Source organism: Condylura cristata, unplaced genomic scaffold (assembly GCF_000260355.1).
Source record: "Condylura cristata isolate star-nosed mole 26May11 unplaced genomic scaffold, ConCri1.0 scaffold00011, whole genome shotgun sequence".
In the NCBI taxonomy this organism is placed as follows: Eukaryota; Metazoa; Chordata; class Mammalia; order Eulipotyphla; family Talpidae; genus Condylura; species Condylura cristata.
Genome location: NW_004567112.1, coordinates 42,297,021 through 42,306,152, shown reverse-complemented (window position 1 = coordinate 42,306,152; position 9,132 = coordinate 42,297,021).

Sequence of the window (9,132 nt, the reverse complement as noted above, 5' to 3'; positions counted from 1 at the left end):
AATATGAGAAACATGCTCTTTAAAAAAAAAAAAAAAAAAAGAAGCCTATAAAAAAGCATTTAATTTAAGCTGATTGAAAGTTGGATATGACATACTAAAATTGATTATGGATTTCATATTCATATTCCTGAAGACTTTTTTTGTGGGAAGTCACAGGAGCTCTTATTCTGAGAAGTGACTTTTCCCTTCCTACAGTATATGGCTGCCAGGGATACTGTGTACCTGTCCACTCTGTGTTATCCTTCATTTCAGAGTCTTTCCAAAAGTTCACTAACTTCACCTTTTTAATGTTATTTGAGTTGTATTTTTATAGTATTGTAATGCAGATTTCCCACAATAAATTCATATTTCATTTGAGTCATAACTGAAACCTTCCCACTGTGTGGTAGTTAACAAGCTAAAAAGCCCAGACCTGATAAAACACATATATAAATCATTTCAAGTCATTTGCTTAACACATTACTAATCTTAACACATTACTAAGTTTCTCAGTTATTATTAATCATAACAAGTTTATCTACATCATAACAAATTTACATGATACTAAATGAATCTGCACATACATGGAAAATGAAGGGAAAGTGGTACTTGACGGTATCTGATTTTCATCAGAAATTCCAGAAAAAAAAAAAAGAAAACACAACATTACTTAGTAGATCATCACCTAAATAAAATGTACACCCAAATTTTTCACTTGATGAGGTTATAATTTAGGTCTACATTGACCCACAGTATATCCACTAGTTTATTATGACAGACTAGTTACTGCAATATTTGGAAACGCTTATGTTCTCCCATCAATATAACCAGGACATTTGCATACTTCACTGCTGTCATGGTAATGACCAGTTACTAATATGACTTTCCAGTCTGACTGTCCATCCTCAGCAGCCACATACTTAATTTACTAAGAAAAGAAATATACATTTGTTCTCATAAAAACCTGAAAGAAAACTTAGTAGTTGTTTTCACTTTATACACACACACACACACACACACACACCCATATATATATATACATATATATATATATGTATGTATGTATACACACATGTGTGTATGTATATATATATATATATATATATATATATATATATGTATATATACTATTTGTCTCCTAAAAAGAGGTAACAGAACAACATAAAAGACAAAGCAACCAAGCACTCGCATCTGGCCTATTCAGCTTCCTGGGAAGAGGAGTCAGTACACTTCCATAGTGAAATATCTGTGGCCACAGAGTCAAGGCAGGAGTCAAAGACATTTTGCATCAAAGATAGTAAGTGCCACTAGCAAAAAACTAAACCAAAAGAGACCTAAAGAAATGCTTCCAGGGGCATTAATTTCTAGTCCACCAACTCTTAAGTATATCCCATCGGTAAATCTTGATGCTTACCCCACATCTGAGGCTTGACAAGAATCACACTTCCTAGTATTAATCCCTGCTAATCTCTGTACTGAAGTTCTCAGCCTGGAGGCTACTTCTTTAAATAGGCTTATCCATTTACACACATTTGGTACTAGTTTTACTATAGTTGGTATTAAGTACTTACTGGGAGCATTGGGTTTTAGTCCAGGTAACTATAAAGTTAGACTAAGTTACTTTACTTTTAGTATAGTAAATTACTTAAACTTAGTTTAATTTAAAACAAATTGCTGAGCTGTAATTTCTTTAGATTCCTAATAAACGGTAGCATAAATATGCAGTAATCATCTAATTATACCAGATCTTGCTTAATTATGCTCCATCATGTGTCTCACTGTTTCCCTGGCAGCTTTATTGGTTTATTTTCCAGAAGAGAAAAACTGAGGATCCAAAAGGTAGTTACCAGGACAATGAAAGAATGTAAACTTTAATTGGAATTTTACAGTCAGAACTTCAGGGCTCAAAATCAACTCAGCATATAAAGACCATGTGAATTTGGAAAAATATATGATTTTTGTGCCTCAGTTTCCTTAATGATAAAGTAGAATGAAAGTTGTAATGCCTTCTTCACTGATTTGAAACAAAATGGGTAAATACATCTGAAGGAATAGCAGTATCAGATGTTTATTAGAACTTCAAGAAATGTTAGTCATCATTGCCTCAGTTCACAAAATTAGTTGGTGACAGAGAGAAAAATTTCTCTCTGAGAACACTGAAGAACATAGTTCTCATGCCCCACACAGTTATATACAAGCCACTTTTCTCTAGCTCCCAAGTAATCTTCTGAAGATGAACTTAGGTATCCACATCTCACATATCAAAATAAACTTAGTGACACATATTATAAAAATCACATGACTAGGCAGTTAACATGGTCAAAAATGCAGAAAACATACTCTTCATTTATAAGTATCTCTAAATACAGAGATCTTCAGATATGTATGACTGATCAACTTACATCATCAATCATTCATTAGGAATTCCCAGGTGAGTTACACTTTTTTTCAAAGTCATAGAAAAGAGTTCTCTGTAAAGTGGATAGTCAAGACAAATTTCACAGAGACTCTGAAAAATTAAAAGAATAAAGAGTAGAGCAAAGTTCAAAGCTCATGACTTTCAGAAACCAGACACTGAACGTAAATGTACGGGTCACACAGTTATAAGAGAGCTAATTTTGAGCTAGTTCAACAAGTCAGAAACATGCCATGTTGCATTCTGTTCTAATTTTTTATTGTGTAATAAAACCCACATCTAGACAACCACACAAAAGATACTTAAATGCATTATTAACCACAGCTATGTCAGAAAATATAACATTGTCAACTACCCCAGAATTCCCTTTGTATTCCCCATCACAGTCAAAATCTCTCCTTTCTGCTACAGGTATCTACCATACTGATTAAAAAAGGTTAAATTTTTTTTTTTGGAGTATTAACAGCTTTATCATTCTAGTGTGGACTCATGTGCATAGTAATTTAGTCTTGTCCTTTACTTATTTATTTATTTATTTTAGATTTATTTATTTATGCATAAAGAACTGGGGTACAGGCCAGAAGTGCAGGGGCAGTGAGATGATTCACCAGAGAAAGAGTGGGGAGCAGAACAGGCAGATCAACAAAGTACACTGCTGAGGGGAGCAGTGGGGGGGCCAGGAGAGGTCTGCCTCGCCAAGTGGATCACCTCTGGGGCAGGCAGTATGAACTCATGTGAAGTGGCTTTAGTCTCTTCATGCTGTGCTTTAACCTGTTGTGCCACCAGGGAAGGCCCAGTCTAGTTCATTTTTAAACATGACATTTCTTTTTGTATCTCTTTATAGGATTTCTCTCCAGTTCTGTACATTACAATTTAATGTATTACATTACAATTTAATGTATTGAAAAGACAGAACTTTGTGACCTGTAGATTTCCCCATAGCCTGAATTTTGCTGATTACATATTCCTGGAATAGTTTCCCACATTTCTCTGTCACCTTTGTTTTCTACAAGAGAAGGTTGAATTAAAAGTTTTGGTCAAAATCAGTTTAATCATGTTAGCAAGATTATATAGATGTATTTTTTCATTAGAAGTATATGATTTTCGGTCCATATTTCTGAAACCATTAATGAGCTACTGTGCTTAAATTCTAAAACATTAATTCATGTGGGGATTGCTATTTGATGATTACATGGATTTATTATAAATTTAAATTATTAACATTTTTTCTAGAAGTAATTCTAATATTAAGTAATATTTATAGATGAAGTGCAGAATAAATATTCCTTTGTCTTAATTTTGCAGTTTTCAAGATAATTTATTTGGTTCCATTATATTTAAAAGATAATTTGTTTTCTTGACCTCATTATTACCACATATACTTGAAAAATTATTTGGTGCTTAAATAAATTTCATTGCTTATCTCATTGAAGCTAAAATTTCAATGAGACCTTCTATAATCCAGCTCCTTATTTTTTATTATATAAACCCAGTAAACCTGGAGAAATTCCTTCCTACATGGCATAATAGTGTACCCCAAACCTAGCACATCACAAGATTGGTCTTCTACAAATAAGCTACAGATTTTTCTTCTCTGCTTCCTTCCTTCTTCCAGCTTTTTGTCTCTTGTTTCTTCTTTTCTTCCTTCTCTCTGAAGGAAAATGACATGCAAAGATAGTGTTCAAAGTGCTAGAATACTAGGGACATTCACTGATATGGCATTCATCACTGTTTTCATGACCTTTTTAGTGATAGAGTTAGGAAAATTTATTTTATTTCTATATTTTCAAATTTAAAACGAGGCTTTTTACTTAACTAGACTTTAATATTATATTTGCCTGTTCTTTGGTCTCTATCAACTAGTTCATATTACACATAAATAGTCTCAACGAATAAAGCAACCTTCACTAATAGCATTTACATAAGACAGTTGTTTTGTTACCTGGCTAATTCATCCATTTTTGTTTCTGTATCCCCATGCAAATATGAGAAACATGCTCTTTAAAAAAAAAAAAGATTTATTTATTGTAAAGATTTATTTATTTGTAACTGGGGTACAAGTCAGAGGTGCACAGGTGGTGAGAGGACTCACCAGAGACAGATGGACGGAGTGCACTGCTTAGGGGAGCAGCTGGCTGGTCAGGAGAGGTCTGCTCTTAGACACCAAATATTTCAAGAAAATCTTGGCAAGAGTAACATACATCCACAATTGAATTCCTTTGAATTTATGGTGTAGGCCTTCACCTTTGGAGTTTGGCTAAATTAGAAGCTTTATAGTAGTTATTCTGTATGATTCCAGATACAGTCATCCCTCTAGTAGAGTTATATTCTGCCCTAAGTTTCAAAGTTTTATGTTAGTTTAACTACCTAATGATTAATCTCTTTTATTAACAAATAGATATTGATAAATTAATAAAACTATTTCTTATGGTATTGGATAAAGATCATTCTGTTTTTAGTTTTAGCTTTGCTTGCTATGTTTCCAATAATGGTGGTAAGATAAATAGTATTATAATACCATCATTGTATCACATCCAATTGATCTATCCTTGTTATTTAGATGTTCTAAGTTGACTTAGCAGCCTTTGATAATTAAATATGCTAAGCCAGTACTAGTATAATTCTATTATAATCTTCAGATAGATAAGAATTCAAATCCAAAGGGTTTAACAATTTTGCTTACTGTATTAGGGACAGTGACACTAAACTTAATTACTAGCCTCCTGGATCTTCTCTATTTGAGGATCCAACTTTATACCTTTAAAGTAAGAATTTTGTAGTTTTGTTTTTTCGTTTTTTTTCTTTTCTTTTTGTTCTCTTTGTATCATTGCCTCCCTCTTGGATTTTTCACATTAACCTTAATATTTATAAAGATTAAATTTACTTATTTTTTTCTTTAAACATCCCTTGATGTCAACAACTGTAGTTGGTATTGGTTGTATAACAAGTAGTTCTCTTCCCACAACTTAAAATTTCACCTGGAGAACAGAAACATTCCACAGTGTAATACAGTGATAATGCAGGTAAAACGTAATAGTATCATAGGCAATGGAGCTCTGTGACAGCATTTTCGTACATGTTTAGCCTTTAAGCTTGATAAATCACTTTATCAGAATATCTTTTGAAACAGGCATTATTTTATTAATTTTGTTTATAAGAAACCTGAGTTAAAAAGTAGTTAAATAAAATACTGCCAAAATTTACACAGAGTCAATAAATGGCAGAGCTAATATTAAAATCTGAGCATTATAATTCTTGGGTTCCCTGAAACTAAAGCATTATACTGTATCTCAATTGAAATACATGCACTGTATTTTTTTTTTTGAGGTGATATTGGTTGTTAATAATACTATACAACTTGACTTCTATATACCCACAACACTACTGCTACCAAAGTGCAATTTTCATGCACAACCTAATTCCATCAACTAATAAACTCCCTCTTCCTGTTCTAGTCATTTCCTATCCCTCTCTGCTAACTTCTGTTGTGCTGTCAGAATCTAAGAATTTGTGTTATGTTTTGCACATGTATGCTTTTATTCTTAACCTTCCACATATTAGTGAAATGTGTGGAATATTCTTTACCATCCGACTTATTTCACTTAGCACAGTCCTCTCATAATAATGCATCCATGCAGGTTGTTGCAAATGGCAAGTATATTACAGCACTTTTACGTTTGTGTGTTTCTACAACATTCATCATTCAATGAGCATTTAGGTTTTTCTAGATCTTAGACATTATTAATGTTGCTTCATTGAGCATGGGACAACATATAGCTATTCAAACAAGTTTTTTTGTATTTGTCAGATAATTACCCAGAAGTGGACTTACTGGGTCATATGGTAGTTATATTTTCAGTATTTCAGGGTATCTCCATACTGTTTGTTTCACATACTGACTATATTGATTTATATTCCCACCAACACTCTGAAGATTCCCTTTTCTCCATATCTTCACAAAATCATTTTTTTTTTCTTTTTGTTTGTACTGCGAGGTGACATCTCATTGTGGTTAAGGTTTGTGTGTATCCTTTGTTAAGTGACACAGTATCTCTTCAAGTGTCTCTTGGTCATCATTAAATGTTGAGTTAGGTCCTCTAATCATTTTTAAATTGGTTTGTTGCTGTTGGGTTGTACTAGTTATTTATATATTTTGTTTTTATATTATTTGAGAACAACTTTTATTTTTACTATGTTGTATTTTTAATTAGTGATGGTTTCTGCACAGTGAAATATATAGTTTTATGGAATAGATATTGAGAAAACTTTTAAAGGATAAGGAAAAGTGATATCAGGACAATTTCAATAGAAAAAATAAATAAATAAAAGTTAAAATGGACCTTAATGCAAGTGGTTGACATGTAGATATAGAAATCACACCATGAAAATGATGAACTTAATAAAATATGTGTCTTTACAGGGTATAAACTCTATGAGGACAAATCTCATGTTTGATTTGGGCATTGTAGATCTGCCATTAGCAGATGGCATTAGCAGAAAAAAATATGTACCAGTAAATTTTTTTTTGTATGTATTTACTATTTACATTTACTATATACTACATTTACTATATCAACAAAATTATTGGCAATGTACTGCTGTATATGCATTGATACACTCACTGTAAGGGAAGTATGCTAAAATATTTTAATACTGTCAGTTTATTAAATAAAATTTGAAATTTGCATGTTTTTATTCAGTTTGCTGAACTTTTTAGATTTTTAACATATATTCCACTTACTTTTTTATTATTTGGCAAAAATCTTCTTTGTAAAGCTGATAAGGTTATGGAGGGATTATTGCAACAAAGGCAAATTTGAGATATAGGTAATGTAGATTACTAAAATTTAATGGAAACTAAGAAAATATATAAATTCTTAAAAAGAACATTCATGGGAATAGCAACTGAACTTTTATAAATATGGGCACCTAAGTGATCCCACATCATAGTCATGTGTAAATGACAAGGTAGTGGAAATTAAAAAAAAGTACATTTTTTATAAGACTGCTACACTGTGAACACCTAACATGTGAGTATGGAAGATCCATCATAAAGCTCTCTTTGTCAAACTGTTACCATATTGGAAGTTTTTTTAGTCTTTTTGGAAGGACTCTTCATTTTTACACAAATTATTCTTTATAAATATTTTTAGCTGTTCATTTGTGTGGAAAAATGTCAGTGCTTCAATGATTCTGTAATGACTAATGAAAATAAAACTAGGGAATATGAAGAATGAGATTATTTTCATATTTGATGTTATTAGAAGCCATATACGGAGCTCTAAAAGACCTATCAAAATAAATTATTATAACAAGGCAAATTAATGGTTTTTAAGGGTTTAGAAAGTAAACTTGATTAGTTATATGAGCAAATCATTTCCAAAAATCATTTTCATATCTAAATAATAAATTATAGGCTATGTACAACTAATTTAGATCAATTTATGTGATGACATATTTGATCTGCCTTTGTTTATAGAATAAATGCAGCTGCTAAAAGTGTTTATGCAATAACTAATTAATGTTTGATGGTCCGTCAACTTAATCTATGAACTCTGTTATAAGGAAAGCAAATAAAATCTACCAAATTACATGCCATGGTCTTAAGTAGCCAAGGTTTTTCTGTGGAAAATATTTTGAAAGAGCATTTTAATAAGGTATTGCACAATAATATGCAAATCAAATACATCATTTTAGAAGTGCTGTTTTCCCCATAGTTGATTACCAAAAGTACTCTTATTCATCTCTTTCTTTTTAAAAGTAATACAAGTAGTACACATTAATTTCACAATGTCACATTAGAAATAATGTATTTTGATATGCATAACTTTGCAAGAACAAGTGAATCTAATGGAGAAAACATTTTGTAATAGAAATTTTTATACATATATTGGGATTTACTGTAGACTTTTTTTCCACTCAAAATGAGAATATGACAGTTAACTTTTAATTTTCTATTTAAATAATGGCAGCATAGTATTTGTCTCCTCTCCCTTCTGAAAGCAAATAGTCATTCATTGAAAACATTAACAGAGGATAATTCCACAAAACCAAGCATAAATTGTATGGTTTATTTTCAACAAATAAAATCTCTAAGTTCAAGGAAAATGGTACATGAAGAGTTTGTTGATGGATAAAATGATGAATGTGAGCCATGGGTGCTTCCCTGGTTAAGTATCAGCATTATCATGGCTGCTGCCTAAGTTTGATCCCTGTCCAGGGAGCTGTCCCTGGTGCAACATACCAGTCTCAGCAGAGGCTCCTCTCAGCAGTGTATTTCAGTAAATCCACCTGTTCTGCTCCCCACTCTGTCTCTCACCCCTCGCACCTCTGGCCTGTACCTAGTTCTTATAGGCATAAGAAATCTTTTTTAAAAAAAGTGCTACATTGTGTATGTTTGACAGTACATTTGTCATTAATCTTTCCTTTAGCTATATTTCCACTGATTTAATACTCAAGTTTAATATAATTACCTTAATTTTGTACGTAGCATTTATCTTTGAAATTTTGCTTTGTTATCAAATATTTGAATTTCAATACATTTCTAATATGCCATCATTTAAAAATACCATGGGACATGATTGTTATATAGTAAGCACAATATTTAATTCTTTCTTTAAAGAGTTATTTATTCATTCATATAGAACTGGGGTACAGGCCAGAGATGCGGAGGGTGAGAGGATTCAGCAGAGACAGAGTGGGGAGCAGAACAGGCAGATGGACGAAGTACACTGCTG